Source organism: Mus pahari, chromosome 11 (genome assembly GCF_900095145.1).
Source record: "Mus pahari chromosome 11, PAHARI_EIJ_v1.1, whole genome shotgun sequence".
NCBI classification, from domain to species: Eukaryota; Metazoa; Chordata; class Mammalia; order Rodentia; family Muridae; genus Mus; species Mus pahari.
In genome coordinates, this window is record NC_034600.1 from 15,090,127 (window position 1) to 15,114,405 (window position 24,279).

At 38.0% G+C, this 24,279-nt stretch overlaps 1 protein-coding gene across 17 annotated transcripts in view; it reads left to right on the top strand.

Moving 5' to 3' along the window:
• Mef2c (myocyte enhancer factor 2C) overlaps nt 1-24,279 on the top strand; it is a 159,148-nt gene that overhangs the window by 11,208 nt on the left and 123,661 nt on the right. For 6 of the 17 annotated variants that reach the window (XM_021208749.1, XM_021208761.1, XM_021208751.1 and 3 more), the window contains exon 1: nt 9,679-10,016. The gene's annotated coding sequence lies outside the window, so the exon portion shown is untranslated. Of the gene's footprint in view, nt 1-5,325; nt 5,422-8,586; nt 8,642-9,283; nt 9,412-9,678; nt 10,017-24,279 lie in introns of those variants that run through there. The other 11 variants (XM_021208750.1, XM_021208759.1, XM_021208754.1 and 8 more) reach the window with 8 other exon arrangements.

Below are 24,279 nucleotides of genomic sequence, written 5' to 3' on the forward strand. Positions count from 1 at the left end.
GCCGTGTTTTTCATATTGTACAGTATAATGCAGAAGATATCCACCACACATGTAGCAGCAGAACAGAGTACTGCCCATAGATCCTTCTCGAACAGAACGCTACATTAGGCATTCCATGAGTCCCCCCTTCCCAGGAGGCCTGTGCCCAGTCTAGTTGCCATAGATGGCCATCAGACACTTGCAATGACATCAGGAGACTATCTGAGCAGTCACTGCCCTAAAGAATCTGCTAGCAGGAGACTGGGGATATCAGTGTCTTCCTGGCCGACAACTGCATTCCAAAGGTCAACTGGGGTGAAAAGGATGGGCTTGGAGCATCTGCTGTGTTTTCAGCCACCGGGCAGCTAACAAGCAGAGAGCAGCCGCCTGGAAGGCTAAAAGTAGCCTGGAGACCCCACACCTGGGAAAAAGTCAACCTGGCCCAGGAAAACAGAATTTTAAGTCTAAAGAGATTTCCACTTCTTCAGAGGTAAAATTCCAGACCTGTTCTCATCCTGACTCAATCCTGGAGTCTCTGATGACCCGCTTACTTTTCTATGACAGCCACTGGAGGAGGGAACAGGGACTTGGAAGTGTGGAAGTGGGAATTGTTCTCACAGAATTCCTGCAGTTTGTTTTCTCAGCCCTGTTCCGTGTCAAGTGGCTCATTCATTCCTCATAGCAAAGCATGGATGACATCACACTAGAGTCCACATGTGGAGTACACCTGAGGAAACTAAGTCACCAAGCGAGAAGCTTGGGATGTGAGTGGTCAGTTAGCCTGTGTTCCCTCAGTTGGCGTTTGGCTATATTCTCTTCAGAGTTCCATCAGCCTTTTCACTTGCAGGCTATGGAGAAGCTGAGCAGCTATGGAGAAGCTGAGACCTTCATTGTCTGCAGCGCACAGAGGCATTTTCATATAGCATCTTAGATTTCAGGCAGTATGACAAGAATCCTTTCAAACATGAGCAAATGGTAAACTGACATGAGACACAGATATTAACGCAAATATGGATCAGTCCAATGTTCAAAAGAATTATCATTTTAGCATTATTTTCCATCTGTGAATATGTTGATGTGAACAGGGATCATCTTCATTAAGGGTTAATTACCATAAATGTACCATAACTGGGCAGAATTAATATCAACATTCACATCATCTAACAATGGAAAGTGTAAAGAACAGATACAGCAAAATGAATCCCCTAGCAACCTATTGAAGTCCCAAAGTTTATGCTCAGTCTAAAATCTGATAGCAGTGGTTGTTTATTACCCATCTTATGTAGTATTAGTTGTAATTTCATTGTTTACATTATTAACATTTGGAAGCAAATCCCTCCCTGGTGAAGTCAGTGAATTAGATATTTTAACAAATATGAGAAGGGTTATAGTTGACTAGTAAGTCTCACCTCAGATAACACCTTTTTCTTTTACTTTAATATTGCTTATCATTTATTTTAAAAGCATAACGCTAGTTCTGCATAAGTTTTAAGTACAAGTAAACACAGTATTATATCTCAACTGTTCTCTTTGCAAAAGCATTATGTGGCTGTCTGACACTATCAATCATGCAGGTTAAGTTTGGGAGACAGTGTTAGTCCTCACGCAGCTCATCCTTTACTAAATACAATTTTCTCTATAGGGTAAATGCTTAGAGGCATTCTCTCTTTAAAAAAAATTCTACCTAAAATCTATCAAGACACGTTCTAGTACAGTCAGTTTCCCTAGCCAAGCCAGCCAAGATGTCCTGGCCAACAGAAAAGATATGGAACCCATCAGAAAACTTAAGCTTCTTTCCAAATTTAGAGATATGGATCACTTAGGCCTTCTGAGTTTGACCCACCTTCCTTATTTAAAAGCAACAAAAAGGTACATGTAGTGGGTATTTCCCAGTATCTTTCTCAGCATGCAAGACACTAAAATTCAGACTTTAAAACTTTGCACGCTGCTCCCAATGTGATGCAATGTACTGCCATAGAAATGCAGACTATCCTAGAAGTCTGCCTGTTATTGACATAACACAGTTTTAAGCGAATATTTTCCCTTAAAACTATGGCAGAACTCTCCAGTATGGCTCCATGTAATATAAAAGGCATATTTAATATCTCCCCACCTCAGAGGTCCCACTACCCACACAGGCCTATTTAGCAGTTAAAATATGGACAATGTGATTGAAGGAATAAATTTCTCTTAGTTTTGATTAACTTGAAAGGCCAAGTGTCAGTCTAGCATCTACCCTATTTGTAGAGGACACACACTTTTGGGTGAGAGGTGTAGAGCCCTGTGCTCTAAACCATTGAAGTATCCTTGCTCTCTTTGGTACAGTACCCTAGACAAGCAAAGGTCACAAGATTCTGCATCTCCTGATGGTTATTTTTGCACAATATCCCAACACTGTTTCCAAGTGGTAACAAAAGAAAGTTGTGCAGGAGGAAAGGAAGTTTTATCATTCGGGTTTGCTGTGAATTTTCCTTAGCATCCCAGTTCTCTTTCTACTTTGTGATCTTTAACATATATACCAAGGCCTGCATATACTCACAGAGGTAGTTTGCCTTCTGGAGTTAGTGGTTGGCTTTTAGTTTTTAAAATTATTTCTGAGAACCTAAGGACTTAATTAGAGTTTAAAGCTAATTTGGGGCCGTGATCCTTTTCCTATTAGTCCATAAGATTTGTTACAAATCCAGGATGCTATAGGACAGGGAGTCTGGAACTGCCCAAAGCCCCTCTTTTTTTTTTCTTTTTTCTTTTCTTTTTTTCCTGATTGCACAGTGCATGGAACGCACCAGGTAGCAGGAAACACAGACCTCCTGCCAGCACTTTGTGAGCTGTGTGTGGGTGGTGGGTTCCTTTTCCGGACCCCCGGTGTTTATGGAAATTTCTCAAAGCTCATCTCCAGTTCCTGGGAAGAAATGTTCTTGGGATCCTAAAAAACAGACCCTCCTAGAAACTCCACCAGCGCCACCACCGCGCGTTTCCAAAGCACACCCTCTGCCTTTGAGCCCTCCTCCATTCTCTGGAGCCCATCACGCTCCATCTTTATCAGCACACCACCGGTTATCTCTTTCTCCCAAACCAAGACTCTCCAGCCAAAAGCAGGCCGGCACACCCTTTCCTGTCCCGCTGTTGTAGACAGCATGCCCAACCCTTGCTAACCCAGGCCCGCCCCGGCAGGTCTGTAGGAGGGCCTGGCCTCCTCCGCCCATCCCGAGGCTCACTCACGTGGCACACGCAGCGTCCCCCCTCTACCCTCAACACACATACACACACACACACACACACACACACACACACACACACACACACACACACACACAAGCAGCCTGGGAGCTCTAGAAGCTAGCTGGGGAAAGAGTCCCCACCCCCTCAGCTCCGTTCGCCGGAGAAAAGTGGGTGGGAGGAAGTTGCGACCCACGGAGAAGAGCAGATAGGAGGGGAGAGCCATGTCGGAGGGGAGGACCAGCAGTAATTGGGTGACGTTGCGGCCGTTGTGCCTCTCTAGTCCGCCCAGCCAGCGGGTCAGCTTTCAACACAAATCAGACAGAGGGATTGCTTCTGCCTGCAATCAATAACTCAGCCGAGTGAGCTGCTGAAACCAGAGGCGTCCCTTGTCTGCTCTTTATGGGGCCCTGCGGACTGAATCCCAGCCCCTCTGCTTCCCAAACAAAGAAGTGGGTACCAAATGCCAGAGGAAAATTTTAACCCCAAACTTCCATCGCATCCCCTGGTTACGATCTGTTAAAATGAAAAGAGCACCGACCTAGTAAGGTCCCTAGAAGAAAGGGTTAAAGGGAGAAATCTATGCCTTAAATTTCAGGTCTCCTGTGATAGGAAATGGAGTAGAACCAGTGTTTCAATAAGCATTTAACAATGGAAAGAGAAGATGTAAAGTCCCATTAAATTTAGCTGTCCCCATAGATGCTTTCCAGTCAACCGCACACTTACAAGCAAATTACCAATCAAGTCTTATTTGTACTTACTGATAGAAGGGAAGAAGAAGAAATGTATCATACTTTGTAGAGGAGAATTTGGAAGGGGGTGTTAGATAACTTATTACAGACTTTATTTCACGAAGAGTAAGGTTAAGAGGTCCTAGGAGATATATCATGACTCCAACTTAATATATATTAAAGCCAAACAAGAACTGAGAGAAAAGGATGTGTCAGAAAACTTGGGTCTGAGTACCAGACCAAGTTGAGATTTAGGCATGGTGGGCCTGAGCTTGAAGGATGTAAGTTCAGTTCCCATAACCCTAAAACAAATACTGCCCAGATTCTTCATTTCTCTGACACTGACACAATATAATCAAAAATAAATCATGAGGATGGCAACCCAGATGAGGAGGTTTTCTAAATGACTCCTCTCTGTGAAAAGTCCTGCTAAGACAATTGGGAAAACTGATATTGGGCCTTGTTCTGCTGAGCTATGGTTGGTTGGTCCTTGAGGGGTGGGGTGGGGGACTAGTCCTACTTTAAAGCCAAGGAAATATTCATGTGTGTACAAAAGTCGTGGAAACCTAGTCTGAAACAGAGATTAGAACACAGGAGCGCTTTTCTATGCTCTACACAACTAAAGAATGCTTGGCAAGAAAAGGTATTGTTACTAATAGAATTCATATACATTAGTGAAGCCACATCATTAATCCCAAAGTTTTCAAGACAGGGTTTCTCTGTATAGCCCTGGCTGTCCTGGAACTCATTCTGTAGACCAGACTGGCTTCCGACTCAGAAATCTACCTGCCTCTGCCTCCCAAGTGCTCGGATTAAAGGCATGTGCCACCACTGTAAAGGCATGTGCCACAACTGACTAACAATCCCAAAGCATTTTAAGTGGGTCTTTAAGCAATGCCTAAAATGAGGCTTTGGCTGAAAAAGTTTAGACATTATTACAAATTATTACTTAGATATTATTCCAAATATCTCCGTGTTTGACAAACTTCACTAGCATGAGTAATGATGAATTTTACTTTACTTTTTTCTTATAATTTTTATTCAGAAATAAAAAAAATTAAAGGTAGAAAAGTAAAGATAAGGCTAGGCTCCCTATGTAGGAAATGAAATCTTTCCTTGATATAACAAACCCTTGTACAGTACAGATTCTTTAGCAATTCAGTCTGCATGCTGTTTGGTCAGCTTGGGATAACACTGTACCTAGTGAATCTGTGAAATATAAAAATATGCACTATTACTTTTAAAATCATAGGCACTATTACAATTGATCATTATTTGGGTTTTAAAATAATAAGTGTTGCTACTTTAGAAGTTTTAAACCACATCTACCCGAATCTAATGTCAGCTTTAAAGAAGATAACTATTTTTTAATATATATATATACTTACACACTTTTAAGGTGCCAACAAAAGCATTGAAAACTGTGAAGTAACCTCTGGAGAGATGAAGTGAAGTGTGGAAGGCCAATGGCTGTGGCAGTGAAGAAGTGCAGAGGGTGAGTGTTCACATCCACCATCTACCACAAACTTACCACGAAAGGAAAGCCACCAGTTTCTTTGTCTTGAAGTATTTAAAATGTTGGCATGTGTGACAGTGATACAGTTAAATGGCCATGCTCTTCTTTATGATATGTGGAGTGCTGTGGCATGTTGGTCCTCAAAGCTCCTAACACCTTCCAAGGGCCACCTTTGCAAGTATCTACTACAATTAAGCTGACTCCTAGGCAACCACGTACATCATCATAGGACAAACTGCAAAGAGGTTAAAATCTCTTTTACATTGTGGAATTTGAATCTTATCATGTTTCTCAGATTTTTATTTTTCTAAATTTTCATGTTCAATTATATTTATGATGAAAGTATTCTGGCTGAAGAACAAATACTATACACTTGAATAATCTTGAGGGGTAGATTAATCTATATCCTTTCTTCATCTCAGGGTAGGTTGCTGTGGCAACCGCCCCAGCTCACTTTAAAATAATTTTTTAAAGCTCACTTCAAGAGCTACACCCAGCGTGGGCCAGGCTTAAAAGCAGGCAGACCCAGTGCATAGGGCTTTCGTAGACTGCTGCTTTAATGTAGGGAGGCAGAAGAAAGGGAGCTGAAGTAAGATGGCTCAAAACAGAAATTGGAATGTTAGCTTTGAGCTGAAACAATCAATCACCGTGCTCAGAACTTCAGGTGTCTAGATGCATTGTGAAAGAAGCACTCGGATGAGATAACTCATGTTCATTTATATTTAAAATTAAGCACTTATAATAATGAATGAAAGGAATGTTTGTGATTATACACATTCAGATAGAGGGGGAGAGGGAGAGAGAGAGAGGGAGGAGAGGGAGAGGGAGAGAGAGACACACACAGAGGGAGAGGGAGAGGGAGGGAAGGAGAGGTGGTTTAATGGCAGGTCAATTCTAGTCGTCACTTCATCTTCTTTATTAAAGGAAAGTTTCCTTTTATTAAATCCTTAGTTTCACTCCCCACTGATATAAAGGATGTAATAATTATGATTATTTTCTAGCATAGAACTAAACTGGAGAGCTCATGCAAACTAGGAAGCCGAGGCCTAGAAAGGATTTATCAATTAGGAAGACACTTTCCGTGTTTTCAATGTTAGCTATCAAACCATGAGTAAAGGAAGTTATTAGTGCTTTGCCAGAGTCACATCTACATCCACAAATCTCAAACTGGATAGAGAACTCTAAGTCTCTCAACTCTTAGACCAAAATACTTCCTACACAAGAAAATGAAGACCATTAGGTAGCAAGAATCACCAGTTTAGGTAAATAAGAGTAAACAGATGATGTGTGTCTGGCGTTATTTAAAGACAAATTCAAAACACACTCTGGATTAACCATCTCATGGATTACTACTAAATTATTTACTTATTTATTTATTTACTTATTTATTTATCCTCCACTTCAGCTACAAGGTTTATGTGAGGAAAACTAACGCTAACTTAGCTCACACATCATTAGGAAGCTAAATATACAAAGGGGAAAAATCTTATCTTTTCAAAGACCAGTTCCAATACATTCTAGACCCAAAGTTTCAAATCATCCTCACCTGGACTGTACATACTTTTAAATGTTTACACTATTGTTGATAAATATGGATTTGTTACAATGTTTACTACTAAAACAATTCTTTGATACCTGACAGGGAAAAATAAAAGTTTCCTTTGAAGGAAAATAAATCAAAACTGAAGTGTGCTGTGGTAAGTAGAAATGCTGTCTATAATTAAGGAGAAGGGTATGACTGAATTCATGTTTTGGCTATATCTACTCTATCATGTAACATAGGCCATTATAGTTCATTACATTAATTTAAAGCACTATGGCAATAAGCTCCCTTGGTCCTTCTTATAGTTTGCTCTGTGAGGATCTTTGTAAACCTTAAAAATAATCTAAATTTTCATTTTTATCACCATATCTAGATATGCCTTAGCATGCAGCATGTCTAAGCTCAGAGTTTGTACCTCTAAACATGCCGTTATGTTTATATAAGCTCATGGTAGTCACACTTGCTATGTGAAAGAGAGGCAGACACAGTATAGCATAGACACTAATTTTCAAAAGCAGAACAAACAAAAAACCCACTATGTCACCAAGCTTGTGCTCTGTGACAGCTTGTCATGCTTTCTCGTAATAAAATCACAGTACTAATTAATAGTCTCAGTGGTAAGGAGCCAGAGGTTTGAAGGTTGTTCCCATGTAGTTTAACTTGCCTGTAAAATCAACTTTCTGCTTTCAAATGAAGCCTTGGAAGGTGCTTAAATGTTGAGCCCACTGCTCTGAGAGAAGCTACTAACTTCACACAGCACAATGAGGCAGGAGCCTTTTTTGAAGCCCATTGCCCTTCTGCATTAAAATAGTACTCTGCATGCCTACTGAAGAGCTTACCGGAAAATTCAGCCAGTTACTGGGTTAAACATATACTTTCGAAAGTTTATTTTTGTGTGAGGAAATATTTTTAATTAGCTAGATATTTCTATGGGGTACTATTGTCTACTCTTGTATCTCATACATTATGGTACTCTGTGAACTTTCTCTTCCAATAGTCATAATATTAAAAATTAAATGTTCATGTTTTACACAAGCTACAGTACTCCTGGCATGCAATCTTTCACTATTTGGGGGATGCATAGGGTTGACTTGTACATAGTTGATATATTTAATCTTTAGCTTTTTAGGTGTGGTCCCGATATCTAGTACCTTTTTTCCTAAGTATCAATTCTTTGTTAATCTATATTTTTACTATGGAAAAGTATTCGACAGGCTTAAACCTTAACCTAAGTATTCTTATCAGTCTCTGCTCCTGCTTCCTGTGCAGCTGAAACTCTTCAGGATAAGTGAAGTCACCCGCTATCGGTCAGGGGAGCCTAATGCATTTGGGAAGTTGTTTTTGGTTTACTTGCTAATGACCTGGATAAAGTCCAGTAAGGTGTGGAGGAGACACTGGGGGGAAGGAGGGGGCATTCTCTGAGGAAGATGTCCTCTCCGTAAATGTGTCCAGATTGATTCAAAAGTTAATGGCCCGGGTATAAAGTCGAGATTTCAATTGTAATTATTTTATTACTAACATTGGAGGATCCTTTCGGCTCACTTTCTAGCCTAGCCCTCTTGACTCTCAAGGCCAAAAGCTTTATACATTCTGGGCGGGCAGGAAGCGCACGCTGGGATCGAGGCTTGCAGACATCCTGGATCGTGGCTTTTACGCGTGAGTAACGGAGGCGCGCGCGGACCTGATCAAGGATGAAGTGGCTACTGAGAATCCAAAGGGGGCGGGGGTGGGGGAGTCACTCGAGCAGCTCTTAGGGTCGCGCTCCTATTGGTCAGAAGGAAGATCTCCACTTCAGAAGGACTTTCCTGCTAGCTAGCTTGCAGCCTCCCCGGGGGAGCGAGCGCGCAGGAGTCGAGCGTCCTCTGTTGCGGCGGGGAGAGAGGCAGGGAGCCGCCGCTCCCCGTGTTGTCTTCCCTTTCATGCAATAAAGAATTGTCATTAGGTTTGCGTATGGCATGTGCCATTACCCCACTGTAAAACTAAAATTAGCAAAATGTCAGGAATGGAAAGATTGATTCACCAAGATGCAATTATCATTTAAAAGTGCTTGATTGAGGTACTGATGTTCAGTGATTTATTCTGCATACCATATACATAATTAAAGTAGTGTAGTGGAGTAATTTATCAATCTAGTTGAGACTGGAGGGGTGAGGAGGGAGCTGCAGTATGTTTGTTTTATTAAAATGTTGCGAGGTTCTAGTCCCGCCCCCCTTTTGCAAGAGTGAAACTGATGATTTCCCCAGCTCGGGAGGAGAGGCAACGGTTTGGGCTGGTTGGGATAGAGAAACGGAAAGGAAAAAGGCAGCGCCAGGCAAAGGCAAGAATAAAATGAATTGGGGGACAGAGGGAGCACCGGAGCGTACGTGCTGCTTAGAACCCCAGCCCCGTGTGCTCCGTCTTGCTTGCCGCCCCCGCGTCCCCTCCCAGTAAGTATCCTTACATTCCCCCCACCCCCCGCTCTTTTACACGACCTATCTAAGGCTATGAGCTGCTCTCCTTTTCCCATTCGTCTCCAGTCACTTCCTTCCTGGACACAGTTTTCTGGACGAGTCTGGTTACTTTTAATCCCACCGGCCACAGAGAACCACTTTCTCCTCCTCTTCCACCTCCTCCTTCGCTTCCTCCACCTTCCTCCTCCTCCTCTTTCTCCTCCTCCTCTTTCTCCTCCTCCTCTTTCTCCTCCTCCTCTTCCAGCGGCTTCGGTGCGCGCGCGAATGCGCAATCCCGCGCGCGCCTCCCCCTTGCCCCCCTCTCGCGCGCGCACACACGCACACTTCGTCTCCAGCTCTCTGCTCGCTCGCCTCGCAGTCACAGACACTTGAGCACACGCGTACACCCAGACATCTTCGGGCTGCTATTGGATTGACTTTGAAGGTTCTGTGTGGGTCGCCGTGCCTGCAGCTTTGAATCAGGTGGAGAAGCACTTCAAGGCTGGACAAAGTAAAGATTATTGTTATTTTTTTTCTTTCTCTTCCTCTCTTTTAAGAAAGGAAAAGCTTCCAAGGACTAATCTGGTCGTGTCTTCCTTCATGTAAGTACCTCTGACATTTCTCCAAAAGACTAGAAATAGCTTGTGTATTGTCTCTGAAATCTGCACCAATCTCTTCCAGGCACTGGGTCTATCCAACTCCTTTCTGGAAGGCTTAAGTTAGGGCTTGTTGTGTATTCTTTTCTATAGATTCTACGATTTCCTTGTGTGTGTCTGAAAGTAACTTTTTAGATAGTAGTATCCGTTTGCCATCTGCTATTGAAATCACATCTGACTGTTCCTGTCACATCAGTTTGTTTAAAGTTTCAAGAAGTTAGTTCGTGTCATTAGCATGTTTGATAGGGTGGAGAACGTGGATGCTAGTGTATTTTAGTATTTCACAGACTGTTCTGTGACCTTGAAGTAGCTGACTTAAAATTTAGCTGTTAGTTCACTGTGGAAAGATGTTCCTATGAGTTACCCCAAAGACTGATTTGCCCTGGGTTCGGATTCTGAGCCACTAGTCCTTGGGATGACTTTAAGCTAAAGCAGGGCTTTCTGCCAGAGGCCACCTTTTGTGCATCCTCTTCCCTCACCAAAGTGCAGGTTTGAAAGAGTTTAATTGGTGGGGACCAGAAGCAGTTGCCCTGGCCATGGTAGTCTGTGCATTGCACAGTTCATGTTTGTATTTCAGCATGTGCACTGTTGTTTGGATCAAGGGAAATATTAAGCTATTTAAAAACAAACAAAACTAAGTCACTTAGCCTGCCTTGTGTTTGGACTTTGGATGAAAGTTACTAAACTAAGTGACAAAGTTGGCCGTAAAGGAAGTCTATAGAGACGGAGCACATTGCTTATTGTATTACTGTGTATTATGCAAGTGTCTGAGTGCAGTGCTAATGTGACTTCCCTTCCAGAGCAAGGCTACCAATTCTTAAGGAAATTGTTATGTCTGAGCCATTTTGCACTGTTCTAGATGCTATAGTTATGAACCTTTTCCCTCACATTTTTGAAATGGATGTCTTCTGTATAAAATACTCTGTATGTAAATGCTGAGAGTGTATGTAGAATCAGGCTCTTTGCCAATTCTTTAACTGGTTCTCGGTGGAGAATTGCTTTGATACAACGTGCATTTTACTATTGTTAATGTGATAGTAACTCTAAGGGTAACTGCCTTATGAAATGCTCAGTGACTATACGTGTTCTCTAAGTGCTGTAAAGAAAACTCCAGTCGCCTTTCCATGCCTTTCCTGAAGAGCGACCCGGCTCCCTCCACAGGCACCTTGCAATGGAATTGTGTTGCAGAGGAAAAATGTTTGTGTGGGGTATAATAATCCCCCACCCCTAGAGATTTGCTAGGACATGGAATGTGACCACCTGTGAGCCACATTTAACCTTGAAGACATACCAATTTTCAATTTATAGATAAAATTTCTCATTTAATTTTAAAAATAATGTCAGTTTGGCTAGTCTTAAAAGTAGTTCAATATGTATAAGTATGGCACATATGGTATGTTTGTGCAGCTATTGATTCAGTTACAAAAATGCAGGCAATAAACCACATTATTGTCATCTAGTATAAGCATATTAATTATTGAATTTAAAAGTAGCCCTAAAGCAAGTGCACGGTAGGTAAAATGGGTTGTCCTTAAGTCCCATCACAAGTGGGAAAAATTCCTGAAATCAATGAGGTTTTGTACTATTTGATTCTGATCTTTATTCTAAAAGTATTCATTGATACATACTTAACATATAATTTAAAAAATGGTAGCCAAGTTAAAGGGCCAGTAGTTGGCAGTTATCTTTACTTCAAATTGTGCTGAACTTTATTTTTTAAAAAATGCTCTTCTTATTACTATGATTCACACAGTTTGAGAATGTGTTATACAGTTCTCACACTCCTTATTAGAAGCAGTGTTTTACTTCATTCACTCACTACGCTATTTACATCTTAGTTGCTGTGCATGTGAATACATTGAAGGGTAATATTAAGGGTAATATTAAGTTGCGCTATTAATTTAATATAAATGCTTTTGGTATTGGTGGAAATAAAAAGCAACCATGTCATAATAAGCAACTTTACACCCTTTCAAAGTTAGTCATATTTTTAAAGTATGTAATCGTGAACATTAACTTTCCCAAGCAGAGATACTAATTAACTACAGCAAACTTAAGTAACAAAGAGTTGCTATAACGTGCCTTATTTTTTGCTTTATAAACAAGTTAATTTTGTAGAACTTTAGGAAATCTACTCATTCTAATAAAAAAATAACTATCTAATGATTCCTGAAAATTGAATCCTAAAAAAAAAAAAGGCCAATATACACTATAGTTTTCAAATATTTTTAGTTTTTCTCTGGCCTTCACCTTACTCAGTGACTAAGTTGAACGGCATATAATTATGTCTTTCTAATAAATTATTCATTGTATTTAAATTTCTTTAATAGAGAACTATGCTAAATAACACTTTGGCAAATGTAAGCATTATCTTTTAAAACTTTCTTCTAATTATTGTAGTATATTTTGTGGGTTTTATTTCCCAACTCTTNGTGCAATATATTTTTGAGTCTATGAAATCTCAGAAAGGGACAAAAATGAGGAAANATCTATACAGTAATAATTGTATTATATAACAAAAATAGTTATTAAACAGAGAGCCCAGGTTTTCAGGACATGGTTCCTAGCAACATGGAGAAAATTAGTGTGTAGTTAAAGGTCACAACCTCACAGCATGGACTGAAGAAGGATTGCTGTTTAATTTTTAACTTTTTAAAATAACAGCTTTTAGAATAATGCCTCCCAAATGAGTATCTAAACTTAAAAAGCATGTATATTCCTTTTACACACATATAGTGATGGTTTGGACCAAATGAAAGGCTTTATCGACGATGCTTAGTGAGTGTAACATAGGAAGAGCTGACTTGGACTTCATGCTCAGCACTGTGCCCTAATTCACGGGCTCATGGTTGTTCCTGCATTCAGTAGAGCTTGACTCGTTACTGGGATTTGTCACCTTTAAGAAATCAAACCAGATTACAGAGGCAAGTCACAAAACCAAAGCAACAGCGCTCTACACCTACAAAAGGCAGATTACACAGTTCACATGTTATTGTGATAGAGCAAAGATAAAGGCTGATTGCTGAGGAATGGCAAGACGCTCTGATTCGAAATGATTGCTAGATAAGTATGCCATGACCCTGTTGCTTCGTCATTATACAGAGCCACTCAAACAGCGGAAAACTCAGTTTTCAAATAATAGGAGCTCAGTAGTGTTGTTTTATTGCTTAAATTTGAAGTTCCACCAACTCTCTTTGAGCAGATATCAATTTGTCAGTTTGTGTGAAGTGGTTACCATAAAGCTTAAAGGAATTAGGCATTTTCAGAAGTGTTGTGTAGAATGCAGAGTAGATTTGCCAAAATTAATATATCTTCATGGTACTGAAAAATTGAGCAGAAAATACATAATTGACAATATCCTGTATGTTGTTCTGTTACCCGGTGTATTCTTCAAGATGAGTAGTTACATAGTTATGATTCAACACATTCAAACATGTCATGATAGGTGTTATTGGTAAATGATATGTATACATATATAGAAATACATATATATTTGTTTATTTTACGAATTTTACTTAAATATCATTCTTTATGAAAATATAATACATGAAGACTTTGTTAGAGAATAGTTTTGTTTTACCTGTAGCATTTTTAAAACTCAAACTTCCTAAACACCCAACACCACAGTAATTTCTTGCTTCTTTTAAAATTGAAGTCCTTTTTTACCCTACTGATGCCTCCTAGTGTCTCCCACAATAAAGCACTAATGACTCATCCATAACTGTAAACATTACACTTTCACTGCCTGCATCTTCTGTGATACATAAAATTCATATTTATGTGTTTAATTTTCTGTGCGTTACTATAATAAGATAGAATACTTTAGTGAATGAAATGTTTCATCTGTGGATTTATGGTATGAAGGTTTACTTCAACTTTAACAATATTCTGCTAAGTGTAATAAGTTTATACCTTCAGTTGAAATTCATATAATCCTTACTTATATTCACTATTATTACAAATGAAAAATAGCAGATCTTCCATTTTGTAGACCTGGAAATTAGATAGAGTTCATCATTGAATGGCTGATGAAAAAATGGTTAAAAGAGCTTATCATTTAAGAAAACCACCTCAAGAGTTAACAACTTTTGTTAACTGCATGTCTTCACACATGTAAATTTCTATGTGAATATTGCATTTCAAAGGTTAAAAAAATAGAAGAAAGGAAAAGATAAGTGTTACTCATAAAATAGCAAAAAAAACCACTTGATTGGGGGAAAATGTCTCTATGTAGTGGAAAGAGGTTTACTAGAACATAACTTCTCAGGACTCACTGGGCACTATCATGTGATAGACACTAGTGGACATCAATTTTACTGCAAGGTTTATGTCCTTAGGCTCATAGCAGTGAGTGACATGCTTGTATATCTGTGACTTATTGCAACTCTGATTGTACCTAAGACGATTGCCATTTGATTTTATGATTTCTTTTTAGTATAGTTATGAAAGGGGACATTCCCTTAATAGTTCCAAATTCAAGTGCAAAAGATTGTAACATCTCTGGGCCTCCTGATGTCTCAGTGCATAGCACATTCTTGACTTCCACTAATATAGTGTTCTGAGGATCCAAGTGCATATGCTAGACCTGGGTTTAATTAGTTGTTACATGTGGGGGGGGGCAGAAGAGGGTGGGAGGAGAGAGGGAGAGAGAGAAGACAGAAACAGAGAGAGACAGAGAGAAGCAGAGCGACAGAGACAGAGGAAGAGACACAGAGAGACAGAGGGAGACAGAGACACAGAGGGAGAGACATGTGGGAGGGTGTGAAATAGAGAGCCCTGATTAAAAAGTACACAAAATTTGCCTATTGATTATTTGTCCTAAGTTAGTCAGTGATACAGTACCATTACAATTCTCGTCTTGTTGGACAAATTTCAAAGAATGTGAGGGGTGTGTTCCTTTCGTTTAAGGAAGCAAACATCTAGGAAGGGGTGGGCCTTTCCCACAGGAGCCGCATTTCTTCCCCCGGAGAGCTGAAGCAAATCTGTAGTATGTAAGAGACTGGCCCATAAGAAACAGAATGATTTGTAATGATCTGTTCTAGTTAGTGAGCAAAGCAAACCAAAAAGAGTTTTTCCTCTGGAAAACAGCTCCTGTCTGCCGCTTAATACTCAGTGCTGAAAATGGACCATAAAACAAAACAGAGCAAAGAAACAAAGAAATCACACTTTTAGAGTTTGTGCTCACAACCATAAAGCACATTGAGATAATTTTGACAACTTCACATTGTGTATAGCATTAAGATATAGAAATCAAAGGTGTTATACACATATATTTTCCAACCCCATTGTGAGGCTATGGAGGTAGCATATGACAAAGAATACTACAGTAAAATATAAGAATATTGAAGGGACAATCTGACATGATGTTATTTTATACTTTCTTGCTCTCACTGCAGAAAGAGAAGGCATATTCATGCTAAGAAAGGAGTTTATGTTACCTGTTATATAAACCCATGGTTTAGCCTCATTGGCAAAACAAGTGACACTTGCTTTCACTACACTGTATCTGCTATACATTTCTATTGTAGAACTCCAATCTCCGTTACTTGTTTTATTTTTAAAATATAATCCGTATAAACAAAATTCAGAGTGCACATGAAAATAATTTTCTGAGGGTATTAGCCAGGAAATCAGTGTCATGAAAGAGATAAAGGCAGTAAGCTTGTTACAAAGAAAATCTGTAGGAATTAGTACTATTTAAGAAGGGACACCTTTGGGAGACATTAATTCCTAATGCAGAAAATTTGAAATGAATGGAGCAATGGTGTTCAGCTTGCTTATTGAATGGCCGTGCAAGGCTTCAAGCACTGGTTTAAATAAAGTCCCTTCAACTTGTGTGAGTGGCTGGAGGAAGCGAGCTTTGAAGCAGTCCCTAGTGGGAACCTGATTTTTCTAAATTGCATCCTGAGAGTCTCTTGGTTTTCTTCCTGCACCTTGTACTAGATAAGATGTATATGAAGATGCATACATACATTGTTTACAGATACTGTGCGTTTCTAGCCTGTTGAATTTTAAGAGTGTTAGATATGGTTCTTTGTTAGTGGATGTAAACTGCTTAAAAGAAAAACAACCAAAACCAGCATTTTTTTTTTTGTAATATATCTGTAATCTTTTCAGCAAGCTAAAATAATAGCAAAAGAACACAACCATTCCCCAAATCTCAAATATTGGCATCTTTGGCTTAAATATTCTCAGTTTTTATAAAATTAGGCAGTAGATTTGTCAATATAAATATAAGGAAATTTGCCTAGTAGGGTAATAAAGTTGACTTTCAGTTCTTAGATCATAGTTAATTGTTGGCCCTGCATAAGGTGTATAACAAGCCATTCTGGAAAGCTAATGTTTTTTAATGGAACTTGAAGGCTTGGGATCTCTTTATAGTAATTTTGAAGATGTGGATGTTTAGTTGAAATATTCACTGGACATTTTATTTTTAGAAATCATGGTCACACAAGGAAGGCTTTATAGGACCGACTACCTAATTGCAGTCAATGATCTCTTTAATGAATGAACACACAGAGAAGGACACATATTTTAAGAATATAATGGTCCTGTATTTTTTTCAAATTGCCACACTTTTTATATCAGAACAAAACATATGTGTTGAAGCAGATGTTTTAAGTTATACCTTTCATGTAGGTGAGTCTGTCGACTTAAATGGCTTGGTGCGAAGGTAGTTTGGGGAATTTAAAAAGGAAGGTCTCAGTTACTGTGGGTTCAACTCTTTCTTACAAATAAATAAATAAATAAATAAATAAAAGAAGAAGAAAAAGAAGAAGATGGTAGTTACACTCCAGATAAAGAAAGAGAAATCGCTCTTTTAGTTCTTTTTAACATGCCCATAGTTCCTGGGGTAGAGCTGATTTCTATTCTTGTGTATGCAGGACAGGTACTGGCAGCGGGCTACAAAATGAAAACTTGCTGGCTGCCAACCAGACACAGTGCAGAGCATCACACCATAAACTTCCCTCCCCTTCTCAGAGTGATTTCAGCCCTAAGCAATGGCCTTCGCCTGCCTTCAGAGTAGGCTGTGCAGCAGAGGGCCTCCTTCCTGAGCCGAGGCTTTGCGAAAGGAAAGATGCAGTGTTTCCCTTCTTCAACTTGAAAGTCTGGCTCTTAAACCTCTAAGGCATGAGATGCAAACTGGATTCACTGTGTTTCCTTTTTCTTCCCATATAGCGGTTTAAAATGAATCAAACAATAGGTGTGAGTTATTAAATGAGACTGACTACCTCCCCAGCCCCCTACCTACAGAGTACATGAAGGCCTGATCAGATATCTGTGGCGCTTTTTGTTGTCGCACAAAGAAAAAATATAATGGTTTCTTTTCACTGAAACTTATGCATTATATTGCAGATAGGCCAGATCATTTTGTGATGCAAATTAACATCAAAGGTGGGTATTTTTTTTCTGCCTATCACAGGAAATAGCTGCTCCATCACAACATATGGTATTACCGTGATTTTTTTATTGATAAGCATTCACATTTTTAATAATTATTAGGTCAAATTACAGACTCATTTGAGAGAAAACATGAGAGTGACTTGATTATAACCACGTTAAGTAAGTTGATTTCTAAACGTCAGCATTTTCATCCTTGCACGTGGAATTGTGGTCTGAAACGTCTACTTCTCTTCGGCATGTAAAGTAACAAATGTTTAAAAGTAGCTTGTAATTGCTAGTTACACTTTGAACCTTTACCAATGGGCTTTTTTATTTTAAATCCTATTAAAAATAATTTCTGGCTGCCAGGGCAGTGGGCACTTATTTGTGAGAGGTGGGGTCTGATTATTGCCAGCACACCTTTCTAAAACTAGCCTTCACCTTTGGAAATATCCTTCAGGAAAAAGTGTTTCTACATAATAAATATTTGTTCCACCTTTATTTTTAAACTAAGTTATTGCTTTCACAATGTCCTTACAGAGTGTAAGTCTTAGTCAGTAACAAACTAAACCAATTATTAATTACCTAAATACCATTTACTAAACACCCCAACAAGTAAATATAATTTTATGTTCCTTTAAAATCAAAAAAATGGATTATTTTTAATTTTATTTAAATGTCAAGGGCAACTATTTATCTATCAATATCAGTACATACATTTTTATAACAAAGTATTAAAACAGTAATATAACATATCTTCTTAGAGAATGTAAAGGGAATGTTGTAAGAATATCTGCGGGTTAGAGCCATCTAGCAAGAGAGAAAAAAATGTTGAACTTTGATGTATATGTTGTAAATATAGACAGGAGAATAATTTAGACATCCCATTAAATATTATGTGAACCTTTGATTTTGCTTTAATTTAAGATTTAGAATGAGATTTGTTTTCTTGGAATGGTGCAAAATGGTAAGAGTCTAAATCACACCTCCGCTAAACATTGTTCCACCCACTGTCAAGTTTCAAGTGTGGGAATTTTAAATAGAAAATACACTATCTCTATATCTAAATATTATACAATGTATTCTTCATTTTAAAGCCTGAATCTCTTGGAGTTGCACCGAATAGGTAGTTTGATCCATCAAGCATTTTAGACATTTTAGACTTTATTAACTAATAACTTCTTCAAGGTGTCTGACTTCCATCTGAGAGGAGACTTAGTAAAGGTTTCTGTGGTCAAGGATGTAGCCCTTTTCTCCCTGCTTTGTTAACTGTTAATAAGTCAAAATATATAAAACCAGTACTAATTCCATCTGTATTACCTTTCCTAAGTGAAAGCAGCAAAACTGGCAGTTTAAAAAAAGAGTGTGCATGACTTCAATTATAGGATTTATTGAAAGCTACTTAAAGTTGGTATAGGTTAGTGGTTAAGGAAATAACTGTTGCCTACATTTTCCTTGCACATTTGCACTTTTGTCCCTTTACACAAGCTAAAAGCAATCTCCACAGTGACTTGAATGGACTTCAAGGGCCCATTTGAATTTCTCAGTCCCCACAACACTAGCTCCTTATGACTTATTGGTCCAGACTGGCGATGCTGCTCAATCTGGATGGAATGAGAGTGACCACTATGTGAGCTGTCTCCCTCTCTTCTTTCATTTAATAACTCAAAAGAAACAGTCTTAAGGATTCTTGACTTCATCTTTCTCCCTTTTAAATATATTTATATTGGACTCCCATCTGACCTTCCTTCTTATAGATAGATAGATAGATAGATTGATTGATTGATGTATTGATACATATACATATGCATATGCATATACATGATTTGATATTGTGAAAGCATGCACTTCTAATTTTCTTTGTCTACACTTGGATGACTGTAGAATTGTTTCATGTTATTTGCTTACACTTGAGAGATCTGTGTGGTTTAACATAGGATACTATCATGTCACAAAAGAGCTCCTAGCATTGATCTTGAAAGTGTAAGGACTACAGATTGTGTCTTTGTAAGGAGCTGCTATGACTTTTAAGTCCGTGGATAGCACAGCCACATCAACAAGAACAGCCACGTGAGCTCTCGGGAGATGGTACGTTTATGGAATAACCTGAACAGTATTACTCTATGGTGTGTGTGTGTGTGTGTGTGTATGTGTGTGTGTGTGTGTGTGCATGTGTGTGTGTGCATGTGTGTGTGTGCATGTGTGTGTGTGCATGTGTGTGTGTGTGTGTGTGTACACATGAGCATACATGTGTTTATGGAGTGGTGAGTGGAGATGAAAAAAGCAGAATACATGAGAGACACAAAGCATGAGAGGAAGAGAGTGGAATCTGGAAGAAATAGAAAATCATTTCAGCAAACACAAAGAGTTTAAAGAACCTATTGCCACATTCATTTGCTGTGTCTTGATCGTATATGCTCGTGTTATTATATACACTGTAAGCCTATAAAATGTGGAGCATGATCATGGGGGGAAACAGGTCCAACTGGGTTCAAAATCTAACCATCAGTTTATTGGCCTGTGGTTGAAGACAGGTTATCTAACCTCCAGAAAGCCTCAGACCAGCATCTGTAAAATAGGGGGTGATACTAGCCACCTCTTCAAGTTTTTCTGAAGGTTAAGTACATAGAAAAGCATTATGCCAGCATCTAATGAATGTCTAGTAATTATTAAATTGCTGTAATTCCACTCAATTTTAACAATTTTATTTCTGACTAATGATGATCACTTAGCAATATTTGGATAAATAATTTTTTTCTTTAATATATTTAGACCATTAAAATTGGGTCACCATGAGGTCAAATCTCATGTCATGATGCTGTGAGGTCAATTTTAATGATTACTAAATACTATATATCTTTCTCCAAGAAAAGCAAAACCTTTATAGATCAGATGTTACTTTCAGAATTAGAAATAGGAGCACAGAAATAAAAATAATTGCATCCTTGACTTTTAAAAGTAATTTACTGTAAGTTTTGGCTTTAGGTGGATTATTGTTCAACAAGAATAGTTTCATTGGGGTCTCAGTTCAGGAAAAGAGACAGATGCACAGAATTGGAAGCCCTTTGTGACAACAGGCTCTAAGAATTTTTGAAGTCTTTCATTTGTTTAAGTTTGTACTGCCCTTTGAGTGGTCTATTAGTTCATCTTGTTCACTTTTTATTTCACAATTTGGTTGTATGTGGTAATAGAATTACTTGTGAAGAATGAGTGGTATTGCAGTCATCTTATTTTGGTGCGCAAGCATGCTTACCTATAACAGCCGTCGTATGGAACCTGCTGAATAGGAGCTTGAGATGTATAGTCATAAAGATAAAATGTACTTTTCTTTGAAGAGTTAATAAAATAAGTAAATACATTTTTACTACCCTTAGTTGTGTGAGTAATTATTAATTCTAACTATAGTTTACCTACCTTGAACAGTGAACAAATAGACTCAATTTACGTATTTTCATTCATCTGAGAAGAAATATAAAGCATAGTATATGCAGAATTTTGCTCATGACTTTAGTATTTGACCTATAAAAGACACGTTCAGGAAAATTTGATAAAACTTGGACTATTTCTGGTGCAAGAAACTAGTTTCCTCCTTTTGGTTGTTTTTGTATCCACTTAATTTCTCAAAAAAATCATATTTTGATAGTAGGTAATGTTGACAAAGCTTTCCAGGGTATACAACCTGGGGAGTTATGTCTGCTTGAAATAGTTCTCCTGCTTTTGAATAATGAGCCTCTGGTGTGCACCTTGCATTTCAGCTTTCTTTTCTAACCTTGTTTTAATGCCTGGATAAAAGAGTGCTCAGCGCAAGGAATACTTGCCGAGTGGACTTGCCTGTGGTAAAACAGCATGGACAGCTCCCAACACTGCAATCAAGGACGCTTCTAAAAGCTTTAATTTAAAAATAATAATAATAATAATAAGTCTGCATGAAGATGATGGAGCCCTCTAAGGCATATGGGCTTAGAGAATTATTCCCATCTGCAACCCCCTCCCCCTGCTTAGTAGCCCTTTCCAGGGTTATGATTACTGGAAAATGGCTGTTAATCACCAGGATTTTTTTTTTTTTTGACTGCAGCTGCTTCAGTCAGACTCCTAATCTATTAAACAACTTTGTCTCCAGTTTAAAATTTGCATTGTATACTGTATAGAATAAATTTTCATTGTAATCAGAGCATCCAAGATAACTTCCATATATGATTTATAGCAACACATTTGTTTGTATGTATAGACCTCTATTCTGCTATTGAGCCAACTGTTTGAACAATACTGTGGGTGATCAACATAGAATGAAATATTACAGCATTATTGAACACAAGCACCACTTACAATAGTCACATTAACAGAGTTTGAATTGACGCATCCTTGGCACTTGGCAGAATAATATGCAATTTGAAAACTTAACTCAGATAGTTAAATTTTCACTTGAACCTGAAAGAATTTTTTTTTTTTTGAAGTTTAGTGAGCTTGTACCAAACCACTCGGTGTCTTTGTCAACACTTGTGCTTATTACATTTGAGATAATTTTAATAAATATTCCACTGCCAGAGTCAACATTCAGTGCTAAGAGAGGACACAACAGCACTGACTTACAAAGGATTCTTTTAAAACGCATTCTTACATGTAAAATTGACAGGCTACAAGAAGTGGTTGGACGATGTTCATCATGCTGGAAAGAATGTTTCAATTAAAGTTGAGCAGTTTCTCTTCCAGCTCTTTTTTTTCTCCATTTTTTATTTGCTGTGCCAAGGTATCCATGTGCGTTTTTCCACTGTCATCTGGCTCGTTCCCAGCAGATGCACACAATCTGTTCCGCTGTCACTAACAGGGTTTGGTTTATGAAAAGAATGTGTCAGAACATGCCACTGCAGTCACTTTTGCAGGTTTTAAAGAGTAACTGAGAATATATGCATTGCCCTACTTTCTTCATCCCCATCCCTAAGATTTCCAAGAAACTTTTATACTAGACCAAAAGCTTCCTTTCAGATATTCTTGACCAAATATTTAACTTTTATTAAAAATAAAAACTTAGAAGTTCAAAAATGCCTTTAGTGGTTAAATTTAAGAGCAGATTTTTATGAGAGTGTTTCAAATAAACCCAAGATGGTTTTGATAAAATTATCAAATTTCCAATTATGATTATTTCCCACATAATTAAATACAAATCTACTCTCAAGCTAGACTTGAGCCTACTATTTCACTAAGTCATAGCTTTGTTTAAATTGTTCTCTGATATAATAATAAAGAGATAGTCATAAATAGCAACTGTTTAGTCTAATAGACAACATTGTTATGTTAATCCCAAAGTAGTTAAACTATCAAATACAACGCCATGCTTTACAGAGACAATCACCTTCCAAAGAACATTGGGATATTCTGTTTTACATATATTTACATTTTAAATTCAATAAGTAATTTTTTCTGAGTGAAATTCTTGTTCAATAAGGTTTCTTTATCCTCATTAACTATCAATAAAAATTTTAGGTTTATGTTATCTTCAATGAAAATAATTTTTCTGCTTTTATATGAATTATTAATCATCAGTGCATACATCCCTAAGTTAATAAACTTAATTATATAGCAGTACTTTAAGTTTTATTTATAATACTGCATGCATATTCATATGCAAATAGTTACTGGACAATGTTCGTATTTTTTTGAGATTTTTGTGGTATTAAGTATCTTTCAGAATTAAAGTATCACACATTGCTTGAATGCTAATTTTAAATTATTAAAACAGTTTTCTGACTTGGGTAAAAGCTTAAATCTCAGGGAACTCAAACTTTCTTAGTGAAAGTTTAAATCAGATGACCTAAAAATATAGATTCAAAACTGTATGAAGAAATGATAATATAAATGATCGTTGATAAAATACATATTTAGAAGAGCTAGCTTTGGATTTCTTGGGCAGAAAACTTTATGAAATACACTTCAAGTGTCAGAAGTCCTTATATTAAAAAGTTGATACCATTCCATAGAAAACTCTTGCAGTATAAATTATGTTTTAAAACAGTTCTGCACATATTAAGAAGAAAATATCTTACAGTTGGAACTCATTGGCATTGCTATTACAGCATAAAAATTAATTGCTAAATTATCTCTATAGAATTAAACTAGACAACTGTTATGTTTTCTTAATTCTTAAAATAAAAGGAAACCTACTATTCTATACTTAAATGTTGATTTATGCATGCCTATCATAAATAGATTTTATAATGTTTTGATGAGCATATCACACATATTTAAGCTGAGTCATCAAACCTGGGCACAGTAACACATGTATGCTATTCAGATGTGAGGAAAGGGATCAAGTTCAAGGTCAGTGTGGGCAATATAGCAAGACGACTGCTAAGAGGAGAGGGAAGGCGGGGAGAGGGGAGAGGAGGGAATAAAAGGGGTGGAGAGACGAGAATAAAGAACAATTAATTTTAGGTTTTATTCTTTTTTATTTCCAACATTTTAATTTATTCATAATTTTTCATGTCATATGACCTCACATTCTAATTTTTGGGTACTTGTATTTCTTGGGGTTTGGTGGCTTTGATATGTGCGTTGGCACAAAGAGCTGAGAATCATGGATGAACTAATAAGAGGTGTTTGGCTGAGTCCCATGGAATGCCCTGGCCCCACCCTCCTTTCCTTTCTCTTTCCTGTTGGAAGTCAGGTGGAGAACTGTTGTCAGTTTGGGGACCAAATGAGGCTAACCACTGCTAGTGTCGAGGAGGGGGTCATGTGGACACAGAGAAATTACAGTCTTTAATCTTGTATGAAAAACAAGATTTCAAGACAAAACTCCATGTGTGAACTTAGGTATCCTGAATTAATCTTC